The sequence below is a fragment of the Argiope bruennichi genome, chromosome 2, assembly GCF_947563725.1.
Source record: "Argiope bruennichi chromosome 2, qqArgBrue1.1, whole genome shotgun sequence".
NCBI classification, from domain to species: Eukaryota; Metazoa; Arthropoda; class Arachnida; order Araneae; family Araneidae; genus Argiope; species Argiope bruennichi.
Genome location: NC_079152.1, coordinates 20,497,082 through 20,524,131, shown reverse-complemented (window position 1 = coordinate 20,524,131; position 27,050 = coordinate 20,497,082).

Here is a 27,050-nt window from a genome sequence, read left to right as displayed (position 1 = left end):
AGTACGACTTAACTACACACACGTCACAAGCCTTTTTACGGGGCGGTCTTCATTCTCGCAATTCATTCACTCATCCACAGATCGTAATTTAGACCGGAATCAGAGAACGATCACCTCTGTTCCTGTACCGCCAGTGGTATGACTCTCGACATGGAGGACTTTGTGACCACGACAGATTTATACGCGCTTCAGCCACCAAGCCATCACCACCATCGATGAGGGAATCGCAAGAATCACTCATTGAGGAAGTTATAAATATTTATAAGAAGATAAGTTCTTCGAAATAAGAAGGAAAAAAAAAACTCTGTTTCATATGTTTAATTTTGACTGATATTTTGCTCAAATACGCAAATTTTTAGTTAAAAAGATGTAGAAACTGCTTCATTAGTTGATAAAAAAATGAGAGCCGCTTATAAATTTCCTAGTGAAATCTATAGTGAAAACCAGCTAGGGTGTAAACTATAATTTGTAAAGGCTTGAAGAATAATAAAATAATTCTTCTGTAAAGTTTCAGTTAAATTAAACGTTTAATGATTTTTCAAATAATGTTTGATATATAAATTCTAAAAGAATGAATAAAAAAGCACTTTTGAAGGAAATAATCTCAAAAGTACATTCTGAATCGCTTTTTAGCTCCACCTTTCACAACCAAGTTTTATTTACAATTTTTTGTGTAAAAATAAATGTTGGGATATTATGAGCAACAACAGCGGTTTACTTAATAAGCATCCGTTTTAAATGATAAATTTCATAAGAATTAAATTAGTGAAGTAGTTTTTTCGATAAATGTAAATACTTGAGAATATATTATGTTATTTAATTGTAAGGGATCATCTTGCAATTAAGTAATCGAAAAACAAATATAAAATCTCAGTTTAAACGATAATTGTTTATAAAAACAAATAAGTGATTTTTGTTTTGAATTATTAAATATAAAAATAATGTAATGCATCTACTACTTTTTTTCATTCGAACCCATTTATATTTCACTGTACACTGACATGCCGTTTAAAATATCAATGAATAGGCATCTGAAAATGTAAATGAATGCAATAAAGCTATTTAATTTTTAAGAAATACTTTTTCTTACTTCATTTTATTTTCTAAAATAATTTTTCTTCTTTTATTTCTTGCAAGGTATTTCATGAATAAAAGATTACATTAAATATTTTACTTTAACCGTGGTTACATATTGTTACAAATTTGTAATTTTGCTACTCGGCCATGAATAATGTCATCGTGAGAAAGACCGTTGTAAGATCTGTGCTGAGCAGCTGCCGCGTAAATGACCTGAGAGCTTGGCGACCATTTGGCGACTTGGCGACAAATTTGGCGAGTTTGGCGATTAAATGGATAATACCAGAAAGTTCGAGAACTTTCACGATCCATCCACTAATAACAGAGATACACCCAGGTACGCACTGATTGGTCTGCAGTTTCTAGCCCCGCCTCCCGGAACTATAAAAGACGGGCAATCAGAAGCTACGAGGTCGTCGTGTCGTGTGTATCGGAAGAAGTTGTTGTGTGGATCGTCAAAAGTTGTGTGTGTGTGAGAGGAGTCGGAGTCGCCGCCAAATAAGAGAAATTAGAGGATGAGACAGCAAGAAAGCTGCTGAACTAATGAACTATTAGAGATTAAATGCGCTGCGTCATTAAGATTAATTGACGGTATTTGTAGCAGAAGAAAATTTTTGTAACAATATTGTTTGAACATGTATTCAAATAAAATATTATTTAGTGCATTTACTTTTTGTTACTTTTATATTATTAGAATTATGTAGCACAGTTTTAAGTCTGCTTTATTATGATAAAAATAAACCTAGAAAATATAGACTTATTTTTTTTTCTTTTTTAATCATTTTTATGTAACTTAAAATATTCTAAATCTGTAAATTATTAAAATATACATTTTATTTGCTTATTTGGATATAGATTGTGAAGATTATGCCAGTTTTGATTCCATTTCAAGCTATGTTAGAGTTATTTTCATTGAAAATTTTATTTGATATTTTATTGAAGTAACAATAAATCAATTAAAAATAAATATTTTCAAAATGAAATAATTTTACTTTACATTAAAAATTATTTAACTAAGTTATCAAGTTAACGTGTAAGATTTAAACGTAAAATTTAGAATTATTCGTGATTTTATTCTATATATTAAAAAAATTACTTTACTTTAAAAAAAAATTAATATTGGCCAGCTTTAGTAACCAACTTGTTCGAGCAGTTTATTGAAATTTTGGTTTGTTAAAAGATTAAAATTAAATTCATTTATTAAAATTTGAGTCTGTGGAATCTGAACCTAAATGAATCAATATGGTACAAATTACCAAGGAAACAAATTGTTTAAAAATATATTACGAATATATATATATATATTATTATATATTTTATTTCAATATATATGTTATATATTTATGTTAATGTGATATATTTTATTTCAGGATTATTGTGCAAAGTAACCGATTTTTTTACATTAATTTTAACTTCGCAAATCATGTAATGAATGTTGGATGTATTAATGTCTAAATCTAAACATAACATGAAAAATATTGTTGTGGATCATGTATTAAATAAAATTATAAAATTTAATAAAAATAAATAAATAAAATTGCACTGAAATAAAGATATTCTTAAATTGGCTTTTTTTTTCTTCAAAATTTTAAATAATGCAAAAATAATTTTTTTAAGTAATATTTTTGGAATATATGGTTATCAGTGGTATATTCATTGTTAATTCATGTAGATTGCGCATCTGAAGACAAAACCTATTTTCCAGCTTGATTAAACTTTCTGTTTGTCGCTTATTTCTTGATTTCTTTTACATCTTATGCTCTCTGAGTGAATGGAGTTAAGGACAGAGGCATGACGAACTTTTTTGATAGCATTTCTATTAAAATTGTGACCTGCATTTACGAGAGAAGCGCTGAATTAAATGCAGCTATAAAAATGTTCAAATAAATGTTCATAAGGCAATTTGCTTGAATCTGACAGTTGCCATTTGGCAATAAATAATAAGAGAGATGTTTATGCCCCTTACGTGAGCATTTAATATATGCATACATAGTTTTGTTTAGAATATTTTTCATTAAAAAGATGGATTAATTTTTGTTTATTTATTTTATTCATTTTTGTACGTTTATTGCTGCGTTCATCAATTATACGAATCTAAGCTTTCTATTTTTTAAATAAGTGTGTTTTTTTTCGTATATCTCTATTTTTCCCATTTATGGTATTAGTAATATTTTATAAAAATCGATTAAACGGATTATAAAGGTAACTACCATAAAACAGTAATAATTGATAGTTATTTTTTTTTTTCGTTCTCATTTTTTTCGTAGCTTTTCTAAGATAAACATGAATTCGAAAAATTTAACCAAAACGCTGTGTCGGCAGATTCCTTTCTGAAAATATATAAGTTCAAACCTCTTTCTCACGATCTCTCTTACATGTATTCTTCTTTCCTATTTGGTAAGTTGCGCTGTACTTACTCCTCATGGGTTTTTAAAAGAAATCTTGAATGCAGATAAACATTGGAATATTTAATGAAATCATGAAGAATAAAAGTTGTCGAAAAACTGCATGCCCGTTTCTTCAATGGATGTTTTACACACACTAAAACAAATGAAGTTTTATCATTAATGAAAATTCTAATTAGTATTAAAAACTAATTATTATTAAAATGCATAATGCTATGAAATAATAAACAAACTGAAGAAAAGTTCAGTTACAAATCTTGCCTTTAGGTATTATAATAAAGACTATCTTTTATTTAACTTTATTTATTTATACTGAATCAATATGTCTGTTCCTGTAAAAAACATTTGCCAAGCCTTTACTTTGAACAAAGAAAAAGTTTCTGAAATTTTTTTAGAATGAAACAAATTTTTAATTGAATTTTTTTAAATTCAATATTTTAACAACTTTTCTTATTTATATAAATATAATTTTATCTAATTTATGCAAATTATACTTTATGTACTTCATAAGAATCTAATTAATATCGAAAGTTTAAAAAAATAAAATGCAGCAAACAACGAGAAAATATTTCATTTTCTGGAACAAAATTAATTAAAATTTAATCCGAGTAGAAGTCAGTATTTTCTTAGTTATTGAAAATATACGAGCAAGAAAATTAGGTTTATGCGAGGTTTCACTTGGATCTGTTTGCACGAGAAATAATCATGGCTGCAGAAAATGAAAATAAAGTATTTTTGTACTACATTTCATCTTGAATGAACTAAATTTCATGTACCTGTGTCTTTTAAAAATTTACAACTCTAATAAGATGTAAACTTTAAAATTATTAAAAAATCTTTTATAAGCTTTTATAATTATTAATAAGACAGATATATTCATGGTAGAATGACATTTTCTAGCAGAAAGAGGTAGTCATTGTAGCATTAAAAAAAATAATAATTGAAATATGCTATTGCAAATTTTAAGTCATCATGTGAGAACATTATTTTTTAAGTCATGTTGTATTAATCTGACAGAAATCCAATTGAAACACATGAGTTAATTGAATTAGTTTACAGCAGATTAAAAAGTGTATAGACTATAAATAAAAGAAGGTTGAAAACACTACAACTGAGTTAATGATTGGTAAAATCACGCAATTTAATATTTTGTTGGGTGACTCCAAACCATTTATTTAAATTTAATAAAAAAATATTATTAAAATTAATTGAAAACTATATAGATATGAAATTAATATCATTAAAAAGGTAATTTCTTGAGTTTTAAGATTTGTTGGAAGATAATTGTTTTGGAAGATATCAATATCAATTTCCGTAAAGCAGTCATAACGATTACAACTAGGCTTAAGATTAATGTACATCCGCCAAAGTTGAAATCTTTGAGTGATTTCTCACCAAATATAATCGTAACAATTGTTTATTGCTACCTCTAAAAGACTTTTGCTATTACTTCTGGTACCCATCCAAGATGGCAATCTTTAGGCGAGTGCTTAGAGATTAGCACACTTTAGACGTGCTGTCCGGACAGGAGAATTGAGTACATGGCGAACATTCGTGACGAATTGTAACTTTTTATTGGCGATAAATCGCCAAATGTGACAAACTTCTTTATCATTTTCTAATAACCCTAATATTGAAAAATTGCCCTAAATAACCCTAAAATCAAAAAATTAAAAGTGATAAATCGCCGATTTTTTGCCTGTGCATTTACCAAAACAACAACATTTTTTTACTTTATAAAAGACTTATCACTTGTATTTCGGAAACTACCGGGAAAAAAAGACTGGTTTAGCTCGTACGTTGCCAGAAGTATTTCACGAATATTTATCAGGATTTTCTAAAACTCTTGCTATTTCAATACCCTGTAAAAAATCCAAAAATAATTTAAATGCTTGACATTTCTCTATTATGGTAGCGATTTCTGAAAGTTTCAAAAAGAAATAAGAGATAAAATATTCAGTATCCTGATATCTCTTCACCTGTGATCGTTGGGAATAACTTTCCGCCGAATCTTCGAATTTTTTTTCTTTTTTTTTTTTTATTGACTTTAGGTACGTTCGTGTACTGAGTGGCTCTAATCTCCTCGGCAGACAGCTGAAAACACGTTGGTTGTGTTTCCACGGAGCATTTAGTTGATCAGCTCCGGTAAAATGTGAAGATTCGGCAGCTTTCTGTTTTGTATTACTTTATTTTTTGAAAGGTTGAATTTCATATCAAAAATACATGTGAATAAGTAGAAAAGATAGAGCTATTTCACTTTAAATTGTCTCTGGCTGGCGTTAGTCACATGGTGAGTTGCTTCATTTTGTCGAGATCATATGTACATCTTTCCTATTAATTCAGTTATTAGAATTTAAAAATGAACGGAATAAAGCTATAATACCTGATTTTATCTGTCAAAAACTGGTTTGAAGTTTAAAAAAGTTTTTAGAATTTGAATAAGTAAAATTCCAAAGATATGACAAGTTTTTTCTCAATGTTTTTGCCACATGTTCTCTTGCATATCCGTAATATTGACTTATTTTGTTCTCCTGCCATCTTTATAAATTGAAATCTTCATCTTAGTAAGAAGTTTCCATCAAACCGATTTCATTTCTCTTCCATTGTCAACTAATTAATTTGTGAAAATAACAAAAATGAGCTGCATTACATTTACATATAAATAAATATAAATCAACAATGAATTAAAAAAGGAAATACTTTTCAAATAACTTCCTCAGTTTTGGAAAATTGCACATATAAAAATAGTTCTAATTAAATGTTTTGAAGAAATTGTGAATTTTTGGATTTACGGAACGGAATAAATTTTCAAAGCATGATTAGCATTATATATTAAATGGTAAATGCATTATTAATAGCAAAAAATCCATAGAATAAATACTTTTCTATGGATTCCGCAAATATTAGGAAGCCTTTCACCTGATATCTTGAAATTATGATTAGCATTATATATTAAATGGTAAACGCATTATTAATAGCAAAAAATCCATAGAATAAATACTTTTCTATGGATTCCGCAAATATTAGGAAACCTTTCACCTGATCTCTTGAAATTATCATTAGATTTTATATATTTATTGCATTCGATAACACACAAACTCTGACAAACTCGAAATTATTATTATCGCTTAAATTTGTCAGCTACCTGTAAATAATGTATTTTTCACTAATATATGTGTGTTCTTAAGTGGATATGAAATGATAGTATTAATCAAAGGATGTTAGCGTTAACAATTTTTAAATATAAAAGATAAAATGTTTTGGAAATTTTTTCGAATATATTAAAAGAGGGAGAAAAAAATTAGCTTCCACAAATTGCCTATAATATATATATATATATATATATATATATATATATATATATATATATATATATATAGTTAATTCTTTCTTTAAAAAGCACAAAAAAAGCAAGATATTATTAATGAAAAATAAAAATTTCATGGGTGCAATAAGAAAAGTCCAACAGGCTAAATAAGGGATTACCACGCTTTATTCTAGGCAACATGAAACACAGACAACATAACTCTATCGAAGAATGCACGAAATAACGCTTGCAGAAATCAACAACTCAAAAGCAGGAAATCTTTATTAAAGAGAGGTTACAGTGCAAAGCGCTTAGATAGAATTCGCTGAAGATCAACGCTTTAAAGAAAGACTTTGCTTAACTACTCGATTAAGCTCAATTCTAATAAATCGATTCACTTTATATAGCTCTTGTGAAAAGACATCGAACATTCTACAACAAGATTCTCTGTGTCATCTATTTTCGTTACCTAAATCGCCAAATGACTCGCCAAGCCACCAAATTTTTGCCATACTTGTCGTTAAATGCCATGAATCATCAATTCGGCCTTCAGCAGCCATCATCATACCTAAAACTATCTTCCTAACAATGAGATTTACTGCGCAGGGAAACTGCATTACAAATTCGTAATATTACAATATGAATCATATTAATTCCATATGATTAAATACTATAATTTATTATTTATTGAATTAAATTTTTTTATAATGAAATATTTCTAATTAGAATTATGAAATTGATAGTCCTTATAATATTGAAGCTTTAATTCAAAATTTTCTGCTCAAGATATTATTTCAATTTAAGATATAAAATAATTTTTTTGATAATCGCTGACAGCAATTATATTAAATTAAACGAAATAAATACTTAAGATAAACACGATGCACGTTGGTTAAAGTGTATTTTCAAATGATTTAATCTATAAAATAATTTAAATGTTGAAAGCAATTTTGTCATTTCATCAGAATTAGCTCTTTTCAAAACCTTATTGATAAAGTAATGGTGACTAACTATCTTTTAAAATTTAATCACTAAAAGTTATGCTTCATGTTTAAAAACTGAAAATTTTAAATTTCTGCTACATTTTATTAAAATATTTCGGAAAAAAATCCTCAGAATTGTTTGGAGTAGAAAAATTTCAAATGGCATAAATTCTCAGAAAATAAATTAAAATTTCCTACGATTGCTAAACAAATAAAATTGATATTAAAAAATTAAATAAAAAGGAGTTAGTGTGCATCAGACAGTTTAAACGAAAGAGCCTCGCACTTCCGGAAAAAATCTAATTTCTTAGGAGAGGGTACCAAGAAGTCAGATTAAATCCGCTGCAGTTGGTCTGCGGAATTCATTCTATAGAATGTTCCTAGAAATTGGAATTAAACTTTTCCAAAATAGAAATACATTCCAAGAAAAATGATAATCGAGGATCAAAGCTGGAACAAGAATCTTGGGATGGAAATCATGCTTCCAAGGAACTGCAAAAAATTCTAATCATATCTGATGTTTGATTTTCCTAAATTTCTCTAAGAATTCGAAACTTTGTATGGAAAAATTCTTGATTTGAAATGCATACCAAGTTATCTTGTAGATGAATAAAGAAATTGATAGAATTGAACAGAATCTGAATAAGACGAAAAATAATATAAAATTTTGCAGAGAAAATTTTTGAAGAGTTTACTTTGCTTCTTTGGAAGAAGTTACATAATATAGACTTGCTCAGTGAGTTATATATTAGAGCACCACGAGGAATGGTACATTTTCTTTTTATTTTCTATGTAAAAATGAATTTCAAATTGCGGTATCATTACTGTAAAAAAGTATATAAATTCTCTATTTTGTGCTTACAAATTATTTTTTGCACAGAATTGCAAAATTACTTCGATCTGATTAATTCATATTGTTGAACACGAAATTCAGACTATGGGTTGCTAGGGAAGTGAGACTGTACAAGTCAAAATCAACTAAAAATATATTACCAACAATCCTCATCTTGATGTGCCCAAAAATGTAGAAATGTCACATGAATAAAGAGTAAAATTTCTTAATTGACAATACTTCGTGATTAGACCATGCATCTAGTTTTAGAGCTAACGGTCAAAGTTTTTATATTTCAGAGTCCAGAGTCCATCTTAGTCTAGGAGCATGGATGGCTTTCAAATTCGATTACACCCAAAATTGCACATGCAATGGCATTCCATCTTTGCTGTTAACCATTTCTGTTTTTTCAGGGACTGGATAAAAAATATTGAGCATTTTGTTATTGTCAAGATAGTAAAAAAGTCTAAATTCTGGAAAAAAAAAAAACTAAAGAATATTGGTACTGTGTTAAAACAATTAAGTTTTTAATATAATTGAATTTTTTCACAAATTAATGTGTTATATATTTAAAAAATAACTTTCAGGATGTTTCGAGTTCGTATGTGAGGTTTGAACTTTAAACTTCAGAGAACATTGAAAATCCAACTGCGAAAAGTGCTTATAGTGTCAAAACTTGGGGACATTTCCCTAACGAAGTATTTCTGCACTGTTAGTGAACACATACCCTGTGCTCCTGTTTGCAAAAAATAGAAGAGTCTATGCAAGAAAAATCAGGAAACAGTTTTCTTGACTAGTCATTCCATTTATTCGCATCGATCCACTCCTTATTTTTTCCCGATAAGCAATTCCATATCCAGGTTAAAAATATTTCTTAAAGACAATAAAAATTATTTTCTTCATAAACTACTAATTTAACAAGAAACTTGCTAAGTTTCCGTGTGATCGTTAAAATGAGTTTGCTCTGCTTTTTTTTTGAACTACTCACGTGAACGTCTACTTTCTTTGACTGTCAAATATTTCTCTGCATAACTTTGAAGACAACGGGAATGCGCTGCCATCTGGGGTTAGGAAGGGGAACTAATCCCGACATATAGCGAAAAGGTTGAAGTTACAGCGCGAAGTGTTTATCAGTAGTTGATAGTGTCAATAGGTGCATTTCATTTCCTTTTAATTTATCAAACTGTATTTTACTGTATAAATTATGAGGTGTGGTATTTATTTATTCTTTAATATAAGGTGCTTGTGTAAAAAAGATAAAGTTTGTATTTGTATGTAAAAAAAGAAAGATCCCCATTGCTTTTTTTACTAGATTTCCTGTTTCTTTTCAAAATGAATTGACTGAAAGTGAATCATTCCTTCTTACTGAGAAAATACTAAATAATTAATGAGTATTAAGTTTTATAAGAAATTTTTAAATACTCTCTTGAACACCAGATAAGAAATCTGAAAGAAATTAAATTTAAGCCTCTTCTTTTATTTACAATAAATTTGAATTATATAAAAAAAACAATCTGATTTCTGTTTTCATGATTTTTTCTTTGAAAATCACGTCTTTCAGAAGCAAGCGGTTTTTCACCTAGAACTGTAATCCTTATAAAAATCCTAAACAAAAAGCCTTAAAAAATAATCTATTAAGCCTTAAGTAAATCTCCAAACAAAAAAGTTTAAACCTTTTAAGCTTAAATTTACCATTCCACGTGTAAAAGACGAATTCATCTGTAACCTCCAATTTTTTTTCTTTCGTAAAAAAGGAATAAAATTGGACAATCATTTTTTTTTCTTTGGATGTTTCATCACTTATTTAAAAATTAAATCATTGAATGATTTTTCTCAAAAGCAAAAAAGTTGAATACCCTATTTTGAGGTCGTTTTAAATCCGGCTATTTTGAAAAACTAAGAAAAACTAAAACTTTCTGAAACTGACTTTTTTGTTCTCTTAAGAAAACGAAAAAAAAAAAGACAAGTAATTCTACAATTTTTTAAAACTTTCTATAAAACTTTGGATGAAGCTTAAAATTGTAAAGAAGCAGAAATTTAAATGGAATAAAATGTGATTGCCATAAATGGGGTAACAATATAATTATAATATTATTTTACTATATGAAAAAATAGCAGATAAATATAAATTAAATTATAAGAACTAATTATGTAAATAAATTATATTCATTGCATAAACATTTACAGTTAAGTTTATTTATAAATATATATTTATCAATAATCACTTAGTAAACATAGGCTACTTCTTTGAGATATATTTGCTTCTGTTAAAACAAATGTTTTTAAATAAATCAGTGGTATTTGTTAATATGTAATTCGTTCAAAATATCGAATATTTTTTTATTGCTTAATAATGTTCTCTGATCCTTTAGATTTCAAACGACTTCGAGATGTTGTCAATATTCGAAATATTTCTCGAGTTATAATTATTTTTCTTGAGGTGCTTTCGTTAAAAACTCTAGTTACGGTATTTTTAAAACTCTTTTTATGAAGAATGACATTTTTCCACTATGTTGCTTCATTCAAACAATCATAACTCAACAAGAAATTAACCAAATACAATTATTTTTATATCAAAATAATATGCATGAAATAGCGGATGTTTTTTGCCACAATCAAAGTTATATTAATAGAAATAAATTTATAATAGCCATTTAAAAGTTAAAATTACAGAAAAAATCTCGCTTTTTCTATTTATCGTTGATGAAAAAATTGTTAAATAAAACTATATATTTTTATAACTTGATTGAGGCAGACAACATGAAAACTAATATTAGGCATCATTTCCAACTTGAATTGTGTGTTTGTACAAATTAGAATTCAAGATAACATGTTTCAAAAAATAGGCTAATTTGCTCATTAAATGTTATTTAATTAATTAATAATTAGTGTCATATGGTTTTTTCTCTCTGAAATGAGTTTAAAAATATATTAATGATCCACTGTAAAAAAAACTTGATTTTTAAAGTTGAAATTTAAAAAAAAAATCTTCTAATATGTACGTACACCTTAAGGATAATGCTATTTTCACCACTATTTAATTTGAAAATTAATTTAATACATTCAACCAAACAAATTTAAAATGAATCATTGGTAAACCTTATTTACACAAAAATGAATTGAAATATGAGTACAAATTTTTGCTGGATTCCCAATTTCCAAAATCATTATTACGATATTTTTGCAATATTGTGTGGTACTCAAAATCGAAAAATTAATGGCGAAAATCATCGTAAATCACATTGTCAAAAAATCGAACGATGACTGCTGCTAATAAAGGAACGTCTATGAATACTGTAATAAAATTTGGAATGACACTGGAAATGTACTATAAAGTTAATTAAAATTGTAGAATGGGGATTGTCGTTAAAATCTAATGGTTTCGAAAGGGAAAATTTCGTTCTTTCGATAAATTGTTACTCAATTATTTTTATTGCAATAGCCTCCATTTTGGCAGACATTTAATGGGCCCACTTGAATTATATCTTCAAGTTTAAAGTCTTCATGATTCGTGGATTAATTCGATTTTTTTCTCCGTATGTAGGTGTTATATATATACAAGCAAATACCTTCAATAAAAATAATTAGATAAAAATTCAATCGAAATAATGGATAATAGATACCATTATAATCTTTATAATTGTATGATTTCAGAATTGTAACATATTTTTTTCTGATTTTTAAAAGGCCGTTGTGGCCTGGTGATAAAATTTCGGCTTCAGAAACCGAGGGTTTCAGCTTCGAGACCCGATTCCACTAAAGAACTGTCGTGTAAGTGGGTCAGGTGCTCGCTGAATACGTCGGGGCCAAACGTCCTCCCTCTGGTGTGAAGTGAAAGTTTGGGGAAGGGGTGCGAGCTCAGATGTCGTCCTCATCATCTGATCGAGGTTCAAAAGTACGAGGTCCGTTCCAAAATAGCCCTGTGTTGCTATAAAACTGGACGTTAATATAACTGAACTCAGATTTTTAAGGTATAATATTTTTTGCTGTTTTTATTTACAACGAGTCTTTTAGCAATAGTGTTTTTTTTATTTTTATTTATTTATTTATTATTTTTTTGGCGAAACGTTTAAGCCTTACCTATATTCAAGAGACTTCAGTTTGGAATATGTAGAGTCATTAATCAAGATATATAACAGAGTCGGACGAATAATTTATTTTTTAATATATTTTGTGAATCCAAAGATGTAAATCATACTAGATTAAATGGTTTAAGATACAAAAATAATTTCTTTACAAAACTGTGAAATGGATTGGAAGCAGAAGATGCTAGGTACGTATCTAATGTCCGCCGCAATAATGACAATTCACGCTATAAAGTCCTTCATTTTGCTGGAGCTCTTTCACAGGAGCCTGGTAGCAGAATGTCGATATCATGGGTTCAAGACTAAAAAAGTAATTGAGGCTTAATGTTTATCTCCTTTTTTACTCTGTTGAAATTTAGCTAGAGTAGCAGCTCATCTGTCGGTGACTTAAAAATATGAAATTCGCTTCAAACCAATTCTTGTGTGGTTTTGAAATCAGAAAATTTGAAAGTTTCTGTCTAGAATAAATATGGATTATATTGTAAAATATGCTTGCATAAAACAAATAACACAAAATTCTATTTATTTTTTAGTTACTATATATTCGTAAGGGTTTGATTTAGTAGCCTATGCATATACCGTACTAAAAAAAGTTGTTTGGAAATTGTCTATTATTTGTTTTCAATTTTAATCAAGATATGTAATTAATCATTTATATCTTATTTAATTAAGAACTATAGTTAACATTTAACTTATTCCCATTTCAATTCACGAATAATCTTATATTTTCAAACCATCCATAATATGATTTATGTAGCTTTATTCATTAATTATGTTTGTGAAAAAATATCTTTCTTCCTTCTTATATTTCATATTTCTAGATTTTTTTGTTTGTTTTTATCATATCATATAAATGAATTATTTCCTCGTTCTCCTTTCTTTCGATTAGAATTAAATGAATAAAATTTCTAAAATGTTCTGGAAAAATTAATTTATTTCAAATTAGATGTTTTTACAAATGATATTCACCTACTGAATATAATTTTACAGGTCGATTGAGTTTTAATATAATCATAATTTGAATATTTATTGATATTCAGGATAATGTTTTTGGAATTTCATTTTTGCTTCGTAATAATAATTTCATAAGTGTACTTTCTTAATCTTGCATAAATATTATAACTAAATTATATTAATTGAAAAAGAAACCGTACATATGTACAAGAGAGATAATCGAAATGCATATTTTCAGAGTATATATTTAATGAATGAATAAAAATTAAATTGCACATTTATGTAAGAATGGATAATTAATTTGATAATTCTTTGAAGGATTGTTACAGATAGAAAAAGGTTAAAAAAGATTTTTAACAATTTCTACTCATTTTTTTCATGGGGCTATCATGCAATAAATTCTTTTAATTTATTTTACTTATTTTTTCTGAAAAGTAATTAATTTTTCATTTATGAGAATTTTTAAATACGGAATTCATTTAATGTCTCCAGGTGTGAAATTGTTTCCAGGATAGTTCTGATAGCGTGGTTCTATTATAAAATATTAAACAATTTATAGAGTTTTGAATAAAAAAGAAAATGGTGGTTCATTCATCCTGATGTTATGGACAAAGGTTACTTTATTTGCTGTACATCTGTCCGAACGAAGTAAGAAAATATATATCAGTCCAATTTAAAGACATATGGTGTAAAAGGTGTTTATTAATGAATTATTTATTCAATGTCTCCCAATTTTTGAAAGTTAAGAATGAAAATAAGAAAAATTATAAAGAATAGTACTATTAGAATTAACAACTTTTTTCTTCTTTTTTTGCGGTTTATGGCTAATTTAATTATAATGAAGAATTTTGACATTAACATTAAACAGGAAAAAGTCGTTTTAACCCTTAACTGGGGAGGTGAAATTTTAGAACTGGGCAGGTGCGGTCTACGAGACCGCATTTCATTTACACTCAAATTAAATTTTCTAATGAATGTATTAGTATGAAAAACTGCCAATATATTGTGCAGATATTTTTCTTGATATATAGATATGTTTTAGAAATTTTTCAAAGTATATTATCATTGAAAAAAGTAAATGCGTTGGAACATGCATTTTCTTCTCAAATTACATGTTACAATCAATAATATTCTCGAAAAAACATATTACTTTTTACCTTTTAAATCATATTTATTTTTACAGTATATGAAGGTACATAGAAGACAATATAATGTAAAATTCAACAATTATATGAAAAATAAAAAAAAAATTGACAATGAGTAAAATTGGTCTTTTTTTTTATCGGCTTGTGTGACTTTCATGGCACAGTTTTCTAGGGCATTTTAAACATACAGGTTAAGAACTAGTAAAAAATCACCTATAAATTCTGTATATATATATATATATCTTGGTATATTAATATATTTTATAAATTTTTCAAAATACATTATCATTAGACAAATTAATTATGTTTAAACATACATTTCATAATTAATTGAATGCGAATTTTCATCTAAAAACTTTTCTGTACAATTATCCTTATCACTAAAATCTCTTTCTGCTTCATTTAAAAATTTCTGGAGCACTGCTTCATAATAAGATCAGTAAATTGGATGATATTTCGGGCCCCATGTTTTAGCGCCATCTGCTAAGCCTTGTTTATCATTGGAACACTAATAGGGAGATGCGGTCTTAGAGACCGCACTCAAAGAAATAACTGAATTGAAGGTCACAAAACAGGAAGCTACAGGGTCAATCCATTTAATTGAGCTAAAAATGGAATAGGGGTGACAGAAAATCTATCCCTAGCGGTCTCGCAGACCGCACGTCCCCAGTTAAGTGTTAAATACGTTTTAAATAATAACTGTGTTACTTCACCTAAAAGAATGAAAAAAAATATTAAATGTCTGTAGTTTAAATGTGGAAGCTCTACTTAGAATTGCTATGATAATTGACGCATAAGGTAAAATTTATTTATAGCAGCCAGCTACGTTGTATCCAATTTTATATGAGATAATTATATTTTTTCTCTCACTTTCGCGTGTACAGGTAAAGTATCATAATCACTAAAAAAATTCGAATTTAAACAAATCTCCACGTTTCAGACTATTCTGTATCTGTATCCGAATAGATTTTATTCAGCGTTACGTCTGCCTATATTTCTACGAACACAATAGCTAACATACTTTGCTTTTAATACGATTTTCATTAAATTTAGATTACAGAGACCGTATCGGTTGATTTCTGTCAAACTTTGAAGGGAAATCATTCGGAGGAAGTCTGTCTATCCAGCTGCTCGACTCAAGAGTCAACTCAATAATTACAGAACATTAAACTCCGTATCAACAAAATTTGGTGCACAGTTTTGTCAACTACATTGTAGATATTAAATTTTGATCAAAATCTCTCCCAGGATTGAGCATTCAGTCGGTTTATACTTTCGCAATATCTCATGAAAGCAATATCTTAAATCTATGAAATTCGGTATGAGATCTTATGATTACAGTTGTAGTGACGTGGAAAATTTTGATTTTAATCAAGCGGGAAAAAATGTATCCAAAGTATATACTCAAATAAGAGATTGAGTAAAAATGCTAAATTCACGCCAGTCTTCTTTATTTCGTAGCTATGTCTTGTAAATGCAATGTAATTCTTGATCTTACACAAATTCGAAAATTTTATGATAGTAAATGGGGATAAATAAGCCCTTTTAAATTCTGTTTAATTTCTAATTAATATAAATTTAAATAAAAATTTAAAAAAAGGCTCCTTGTGTCACATGCTCATTCTTCAAGTTATATATTTGCCAATGGGCAAACAATCTGGTCTGTAGAGCGCTAATCGTGGGTGACACACATATACAAAGTAATGCAAAATATGAAATTAAAAAAAATACGGTAAATTATAAAATTCGTTCATCGATGTGCGTTAGGTTGCAAGTAAGATAATTGCATTCCAAATGCTTGTAAATTTCAATGACTTGTCTGTCCATAGTAAAAACACAATCACTTCATTTTATATTTACTATTGTTTGTACCCCACGGGAGGCACCTCGAAATGAGGATGAGATGCTTCCGGCATGGTGGTTGGATCTCGCCACCCTAGAGGATACGCAAATAGGTGGGGATCTGACTCCTTCCATCGATGACGGAACGTACTTTCCTCGGGGAGGGTTGTACAGTGGCCGGTGATGACTCAACCACAGTTCTCGTCAGTGTTGCTGTTGCGGCGGTCCGGTTATTCAGCCTTATGGTTTAAATCTGATGCCTTCATGGAGGGTCGGAGAGTCAGTTGATTGACTTACTATTGTTTGTAACAAATTATATACACTACATATAATTTTAATTTTTACATCAGAAATTTGCAGACGTTTGGTTATTTCATGATTACATAAATCAAGTTTGATTAACATTATTGATAATAGTACAAACTAAAACGATTAATCATTTTTTAAAAATATTTTCATAAATAAAGTTTTTATAAAAGTAAACTTTTATTGCTGTTCAGAATAATGCATTTTCATTACATAGAAATTGAATTATATTCATTATTTACCATTGAAAAATGCACAATATATATTTTTAGAAATTTAAAACATCTCGAAATTTTGATTTTAATAATAAATAGATTTCATTAGCAGAAATTGTTAAGAACAGAACGTAAAATGTTCGTCAATTAAAATATTGTTCAATCCATAAGTAATCACAAATGTAAACAATTTTCTTGCATTTTTATGTATCAGTCATGTATTATTTAAAAAATTCATTATTCAAAATGTTTTTATTCTTGATAAATGGAAACATTAAGTTAAAAATGGATGTTTCCATTCGATGTTATTATAAATTAATGTTTTCTGCTTTTGATCATTTTATTCTTCAATCTCATTTTATGAAGATATATAAAGTTGTAACGTTGTTTGTACTTTAAAATGGATTTTAATTTACAACTGAAAAATGAATCATTTTGATTGAATTTGTTTTGAAATAAATTTCACAATATCATACATATCAAAGTTTTTTAAATGGTTCTCTTATCATTAGATAGTGAATTAATGTGACAGTATAAGTGAATTAATGTCAGTAATAAACTGATTACTTTGTAATTCAGAGTTTGCTGGGTTTAGTTATGTTAACTTCTCGTTGTAAAGCAACACTAGGGCTATTTTGGGACGGACATCGTGATTTTGAACCTCGGTCAGATGACGAGGACGACACCTGAGCTGGCCCCACCCCCTCTCCACTACACCAGAGGGAGGACGCTTGGTCTGACGGATTTAACGTGCAACAGACCCCCTTACACGACGGTTCATCGGTGGAATCGGGTTACGAACCTGAAAGCTTAAGGCTCACAAGCCGAGACCTTACCACCAGGCCACTGCGGCCTTCCGAGCTTGCTGGGAAATTTCTGGATTTATATTTTATAGGAAATTTGTCGGAATCGAATCAGATAAATACGAACTGAGAAAAAAAATCAATCTTAATAATTTTCATGCATCTGTAGTTCAAATTATTACTACTGTGATAATACATTTAAGAATAGTGAGGGAAAAGCGGAATTAGTTTTTTCTCTCCTGATGTTTAAAATGTAAGAACAATATGTTTTCTGAAAATTTAAAAATGCTTTACTAAATGTGGTTTAGGAAAGCCGGTAGTAATTGAGAAAATTGAAAAAGAAACAGTGATTTGAAATCAATCTACTAATAAACCCCAAAGGAATTCTTAAAAAATGATACGCATTTGTTGAAATATGATTTGGAGAACATTATATCCCAATAATATATATTCATGTGAACTGACAACTTGTAATATAGAGCTATGTCTCTACTTTAAAAACATTTTTATTGTTAAATTTTTAAAATTAAATTCCTTCAAGATTAAACAAAGAAGAAATATAATGAAAAAAAGCTGTTCACCTGAAAAATACTTATCGACCTTGTAAAAATCCTGAATTTATGTTAAACTTTCATCATCTTACATTGCAAAGGTATTTGCTTTCATAGATTTAATTAACATATTTCTCACAAAAAAAGAGTTTACATTAAAATGTTTTTTCCTCTAATATTTGATTCGATATTTCATTTGTTGTTCAATAAAGGGCATAATGGGGGGGAGGGGGAGGGCATGCGAATCTTTTTAATAAAGGAGAGTGCCATGATAGTTATATTTGATACCGTACGTTCTCCCACTGGTGTGGTGCGGAGAGGGGGGCGCCAGCTCAGGTGTCGTCCACGTCATCTGACCACAGTTCGAAATTACGTGGTCCGTCCCCAACTCATCATGCGAATCTTTTTAATAAAGCAGAGTGCCATGATATCACAGCACTAATAAAAATATTAATATCCATTTCATATAATTTCTAAATTCTGTGGAATTGTAATTACATTATTTTATTTCTCAATTGTCGCATTTGGCGACCAACTGGTTAATAGTTATATTTGATTTCAGATAAACGGTTTAAATCTATTTTCATGCTTATAGTTCTGCCAAATTATCAAGTATTAAAGTCGTGTTACATTAATTGTACTGCATATAGTCTGTTCTTTGAATACATGGACTTTCGAATGGAGATTAATCCTATAATATCAAAAAGCTGAAAGGAATTCACATTTTGAGATAACATCAAAATCATTTTAGTGCCATTATAATTTCGGAAGTTATGAGGGGAAAACGCCAATATTTCACTTGATTTCTAACTCAGAACTGAAAAATACAGTTCATCCAATTTCTAACTTTCGCGATATTTGAACTTCATATTTGTATTCGCCTTATAAGTTATACACATAATCAACAGAATCCTTCTTTCATAGCTTTCAAAAATGTAAAAAAAAAAAAAAAAAAAAAAAAATACCATGGTTTAGTATTTGACGAAATAATGAAAACGTCTTGAAGCTCACGGAACACAATGCAATCTTTCGTTGAGGAATAGGGTGAAATTATTTTTTTAAAAATTGACAAAATTCAGGAAAAACTTCCATGACTATTATAAAGAGAATTATATAAATTTTGAGATGATGTAAGAATGATTTTTATGCTATAAAAATTTTGGAAGTATGAGGGAAAAACGTGCACTACCCTTTTTAATTAATTAAAATTCTAATAATAATTTTTAAAAAACTGCTTCGAGGTGAACATTCCCACCCTCCAAAATATAAGTTTGTGCCATGTTTGGTAGCTAAATATCAAATGGGTTGATCTGTAGAACACCAAATACACGCACGCAAGCTCTCTCACACACACGCACATGCACACGAACACATATACACACACACACAACTTTAACATTAGCAGATTAATTTGTGCCTTCTAGCAAAATTGCAATCATTTCTCTATTTCATTACAATGTGTTATTTATTTGATGGCATTTCTTCTTGATATTAGAGCATTCAACCTGGATATATTAAGTTGCCAACACTTTTAATATTAATTCATTGTTTAAAGAGATATTTAGATAGCAATTTCAAAGAAACCCGATTTTTAGATATTATAAAAATTTTATCTATATCTTTTCAGCATTTATGCGGTATCAGAAGAGGAATATAAGATGAAGTGAAAAAAAAGAATCACGACTTGTCTAAAAGTTTTTATATGTATCTTGGTTCGATAATCATAAAAAATGTCTCTTTGCTGAACTTTTGAAATGAGACAACAAAATCTCAAAGAAGTTAGAAAATAGATTTATTTTCCCCCGTTGCAACTAGGGAATTCCTTAAATAAGTTTTATGAGAGCAAAAAGAAGGAGAAGAAAAAAAAATCTCATTTGTTTTTCTTAGTAAAAGAGAGTTTCTCACTCAGTTTCTGTAAAGAAGAGAAATTTTTGTGCCAAGGAAAACAGAATTCAAGTAGACTGTCCTAATTTCATTTTTTCAAGCTACAAAAAAATTTTTTGTAATATCATTGGATCATAATTCTAATAAAATTTTGCGGGGCAAATTTTGTGGAGAGAGGAAATTTTTTATGGGCGTATTGATAATTTGAGTAAAATTTGTCAACAAGTTTTCTAAACGTCAGACAACACATCGTCTGATAATAATTTTAAATGATATAAGCTTCATAATTTAATATGTTCTTTACCAATCATCTTTTAATTATTTATTACTTTTCATTTAAAATACGGAGCCGCGATGGCCTGGTGGTAAGGTCTCGGCTTCGGAACCGGAGGGTTTCAGGTTCGTGACCCGATTCCACCGAAAAACCGTCGTGTAAGGGGGCCTGTTGCACGTTAAATCCGTCATTACCGTACGTTCTCCCACTGGTGTGGTGCGGAGAGGGGGGCGCCAGCTCAGGTGTCGTCCACGTCATCTGACCACAGTTCGAAATTACGTGGTCCATCCCAAAATAGCCCTAGTGTTGCTTCAAACCGGACGTTAATATAACTAAACTAAATTCATTTAAAATACCTCTTGTCATCACAAGTTTAAGGATATAACTTATTTTTATCCTTAATTAGGTTTGAATGAAATAATTTTGTACCTCGTTCTCTAAACTGACCATATCAGTGTCAAAATATCTGAATAATCAAAATAGTATTAAATAAGAAAGCAGTTATAAAGTAGATATAAATTATTTGATAATTCAAATAATATATGTAATCATCAATAAAATAACCCACCTTAGATACCTCTTTAGTTTTCTTATTTTACCCTTTCTAGGGCCGTGGGAAGTATGCTTCCCACCAAATTTATCAATCGTTTATGAAATTATGTAGGTTCGCATAAGTTCTGACAAATTTTTTTAGAAAGACAGAAACTTAGATGCTTCAGTTTTTTATCTTACACAAAATGATGTGTCTTGATTTGTTACTTAATTATTAATTAACCAAATTAATCAATTATTCAAATTAAATTTGTTTAATAAGTTAAATGAATCCTTTTTCTTATTCTAATCTCAAGCCTAAAAATATTTTAACATTATATGACTAGAAAAAAATGGCCCTTTAAAGGGTTAAAAGCATATCTTAAAATAAGCAAGATAATAGGTTTATTTAGATACAAAAAAGTGCAAATGAATTGATTAACATAGCTAATTAGTATTTCTCAGATAATATACAGGGTGTATATTAAAGTCCTTCTATTCCGATTAACTTGAGAAAAATGACAGCTATTGTTACAATTATATTTTTTAGATATATTAAAGTGCAATTTTGCTTTGCAACAGACTGATTGAAAAGTATTTCTAAAAAACTTGTAATCCGATGAAAAAAAAATTATTTTTTATGTCTTTAAAAACATTAATTAGATTTAAAATATCTATTAAGTTAAAAGAATAAACGTCAGATGTAACAGAATTTAAAATTTTATTTTTTGATTAAATTAAAAGGGGATTTTTTTAAATTACATTATACCAAATTAACTATTCTGTTCAATTTTCAATTAAATTGTGTCTTTAATTTTAACTTTCCATTTTTTCCACCTTATAAAAAATTTTGCTAATTTTTAGTAAATATTAGCATTAAAGTTTCATTCTTTGCTGTAAAACTTAATAAAGATAAATTTTTTTAGCAATGTAGGAGGAATTCGAGAATTCGCCTACGCTACAAAAACAACTTAATGGGGAATATTAAATAAACATTTTATAAAAAATAAGAGTATTAAAGTGGATTAGGTTGAAATCAATAGCTTCTTTTTTAATTAACAAATTAATTAGAGGGAAATCATAGTTCATTTTTTATTAAGAAATTAATTTCTAATTTCACTGACTTTTTTTGCCTTCATTCTTAACCTTAAAGAACCAAAAAAGTTTTTTATATATTTATTTAGGATAAGTAAGTTATTACTTAAGTGGCATTTCCTGTCTTTTTTAAACTTTGTTTATCGTAATTCTATCTAAGGTAAGGGGTCAAATGGAAAAAAAAAGGTTTGTTGCATTATAAGACTCCTTCTTTTACTTCATAAACAAATATTTCTGTAAAATTTGAAAATATATTTAAATATCAGATGAAAAAACTTCAAATATCAAATTTAAATTATTGCTTGCAAGAAATTCGAATTTTTTATTTTGATTTCCACAATTTATTAGAATTTTCTTTTTAAATTTGAAATTGAAAAAAATTGTAAAGAAAAATTAACACAGAAGAAAAATGGAATAAAATATTGAAGATAAGGAGTTTGTTGGGATTTAAAAAAGTCGAAATGAAAATACCTGTTGGTTTAAAACCCAAACCTAGGGAAACCCAAATTCTTGCCGGGCCTTTTTTGATCTCCGAAAAAGGCGTTTTAATCTCTTTCAAATATAATAGAAACACATGGATGCTTAAAAGAGACCTACCAACAGGATTGGGAATGCCTTTAATGGGAATGAAAATTTTTAAAATTACACTAATGTAGAAATGATTCATTTTTGAGAATAAAATAATAATTTCCCTAATGCATCTTTCTGGCCAAATTTGATACGTTGCAGATAATCCAAACAGAATAAAAATCATAACTCAAAATATTAATATTAAAGAAAAAAATTCTATAAACTGAAATGATTCAACTTTTATATTTACATAGTTTCATATTACAAGTTTAAACTCATATTCCAAAATAGCTCTTAAATATAAATCAAACACTTTTTCTACTTAGAAAATAAAGATTTCTCTTTGTTTAAGGAACTTATTTTTGTGAAATTTGTTTTTTCATCCGTATTTATAAATAAGCACCCGATAAATCATGTCTAAATTACGGAGGGTCTAAATTAAAAGGGCGGAGATGTAATCTTGGTCATAGATGGCGCTACTGAAACAAGAGACGCTTAAACTCTGCTTAAAATCGCTGACTTTGTTAACGGGCTTGCCTTTGACATGTGCCATAAGCGACAACAAAAGTATTATTACTTTTTATAATTTTTTTTTAAAAATGAACAAGGTTACAATACAGAATAGCACTTATTGCAAATTTCCACTTAAGCAAAACAGTGCAATTTAATAAAGCAGACTGCCTATTTTTTTACTGAATTTTTTTTTATTGGAATGATTAATGGATGTTAAAGAATGAAATATTATGAAATCGGCAGAAAAAAATGATATGAAATTGGAAATCCGTAAGTCAAAAAGGTTTATTGTTGAAATATACTATTCCACAACCAATCTAAAAGTTAATTCTTGCGAAACAAAGCAAAATAATGCTAATAAATATCTAAAAACTAACTATACTAATTAATTTCATAAGAATGTTTGGAAATAGTTTATAACTCTTTATGAGACATCTTGTGAAACTTCCTTTAGAATATTTTTATTTTTATTTGGTCAAGCAATCATGAAAAATGAATTTTAAATAGTGTAAATTTATAATTCTATCGTCGGTCGTCTTCTAGTAGGAATTTTATTGCTTCAGGATACAGTAAAAAGTAAGAATTCCGTATTTTAGTATTACTAAGATGCAACCAAATGGGAAGAAATAAATCTCTCAGACACCAAAACAAAACAATACAGAGTTAGTATTCATTCCAAAAAAAAGTATGCGTCCTAATTACTCTGAACCTAATTATCACAGAGTGAATTTTTTTTTTGTCTGAAACAGAGAGTTTCTAAAAATGTAAATCATTTTTTAACTGTACAAAATTTCTTCTTGACATTCAAATGCACTGCAATTCAGTTGTTAAAAAAGATAAGTTGCAATAAATAAAAATATTTGCTATTTCATAGAAGATAATGACTTCATGGTGCTAGATTAAGATTGCGTTTCTTACTGCTTGTGTCTGGTTATAACAAGGATTGAAAATCCTTCAAGATATAAAACATTTCACTGCTTTAATATTCAGTTGGGCCAGGATATCCCGGTTGGTTGAACATTGGATTTGAGTCCCTTAGGTTGCGAGTTCGAACCCCGCCAACCTAAGACTCCCCGCGTGCTTGGTGGCTGACGCTTATAAATCTGTCGTGGTCACAAAGTCCTCCATGTCGAGAGTAATACCACTTGGGGTACAAGATGAGGGGTGATCGTTCTCTTATTCAGATCTAAATTACGATCTGTGAATGAAGTCCGCTCCGTAAAAAGGGTTGTGACGCGTGTGTAGCTAAGTCGTTCTCTTGGCCCTAGATGGCGCTACTATCAAAACAAGAGACGCTCCCCCACCGGCTTAAAATCGTTGTCTTCGTGACAGCGGGCTTGTCTATGGCAAGTGCCATAAGAAACAACAACAATATTCAGTTCCTATAACTCTTTATTTATTTTTTTTTTACTTTCTCGTAGTATAATGAAACTATAGTATAAAGTTTATATCTTCATCAAAAGTTTCGAACTCGAGCTTTTAAAAAATCTCCACATTTTAGGCCTCCCTGAGTTCGAAAAACACATTTTTAGAAAATGTCCATCTGTCTGTCTGTGACAAACGCAACACAAAAAACGCTTTGAACTAGACGGTTGAAATTTTTATATGGTCTTTACACCAAATGTGAAAATTTGTGTAAAATTTTGAGTAAAATCCTTTCTTAGAAAGCCTGTCTGCCTGGCTGTTCGAATATAAACATATAACTAAAAAATAAAGAGGTTTGTATCGGTAAAATTCGATACAAATATTTAACATCTATAGTATAGAAATGTCAAATTTTAAGTCAAATCTAACAACAATTAATTCAATTGTCTATAGATCTGTATCTTCGAAAGCATTTAAACCCGGTAAGTCAAAAACGAATTGACTTAAATATATCAATTTTGATTTGAGATTTTGTGACTACAAGTGCAGTTTGTGTCAAATCTTTAATCCCGTTGGTTTAGAAAAACGTGTCTAAAACATAAATTCGATTTTCAGATACTATTAATGTATGCCAGGGATAAACAGCCAAAAGACTCGCCAAGGATGGCGCGATAGATTTTGTAAAAATGCAAAATTCACGCCAAAAGTTAATATTTCCTAATTATTGTACGCCAATGCCATGCAAAGCGTTTTCTAGCATGACAAATTCATTAGAGAGTGTGCGGGAAAGTTTTGGGAAGATGGTTTTAATCAAAATCATGCAACCGTTTGGATTTTTGTAACTGTCGCTTTTTACACGAAACTGAATAAAGAAAATTCCAGGTCCTATTTTTCATTTAAATTCCTTAATTTTTTTTTTTGTTCCAGCAATAATCAAAATCACTATCATAGTTTGTCAAGTAACCTTAATATAACCCATACTACAAATTGGGAACTTCTAGTATAGATAAATCATAAAAATTTCTTATATTATTTTGATATTATATGTTTTAGGTCGCCTCGTTGTTGACAAAGTGTAGCAGATCTTCCGTTTATTCTTTATTTTTCCCTAGACGGAAAGATTTTAAAAACATGCTTTCCATCGAAAGTAAAATCATGTTTACAAAAATGTGTTTAAATTATTTCCGTGTTGTGTTTGTATTTTGTGTGTAATTGTGTTTAAATGCATATATTTAAATTTAAATTATTTTTAAAGCCGTTGTTTAAATTTGTAAGTATATTTCGTTTTGAAAATCTCACAACATTAACGAAGTAAAAGTTAAAAATGTTATATGGCAATCTCTTCATTTTTTTTATTGAAACCAATCAATTTGCAAATAGTCCTTTTATGAGAAGTGAGATCATTTATTCTACCAATACCTAATCACTAGCTTGTAAGAAAGGGAAAATTTAGCAAAAATTTGTGAACCAATTAAGTTTATTCGGGTAAGTTTAAGCTATAGAATATTTAATTAAACATGCCTATTAACTATATATTAAATATGATTTTGGAGAAATGAACGATAAAAGGTAGGTTAAAAATTATTCATGTAAGATATTTTTCTTTAAATCACCATTTTCGTAGAGGAAGCTTTGAATAAATCAGACTGGAAGTTCCTCTAGAAAAATATTGAGTAAACAGAAAATTTAGAAGTATATTGTTACGAATCTGCGAAGCGGCTTCCCAGCATAGCTGGTTCCATAGGAGGTTCCAGAGCTTGGCGACCATTTGGCGACTTGGCGACGAATTTGGCGACTTTGGCGCCAAAATAGATTATACCCGAAACATCGAGAATTTTCCCGAACCGTCGAGTAGGAACGGAGATACGGCTCAAACGTTCCTGATTGGTTGAGAGGCTTCTAGCCCCGCCTACTGAGACCTATAAAAGGAAGCAGCCTCAGCTGCCGGGCAGTCGTGAACCAGGACGGTGAAGTCGGTAGCGGCAGAGCAAAGCACAGCAGAGTAGTGTGAACCAGTGGTGAGTCGAGCGGGGAATTGAGAAGTCGGAAGCGGCAGAGCAGAGCACAGTAGAGTGAACCAGAGTCGTCGTGGTTAATTGAGTCGTGACCCAGCAGTGGTGAGTCGAGTGGTGAATTGAGTAGTCGGAATCGACAGAAGAACTGGCCTTCCAGAGATTAGCGGAGCAGCGACGGAGTCAAGTGAGTGCTGAATTGTCTGCACGTCTCGGCTGAAGATACTCGTCTTCTGTGCTGTATATAGTTGTCGTCTTTGTGCTGTCCTGTGTGTCTTCGTGTAAATAAATGTCGTTGTTT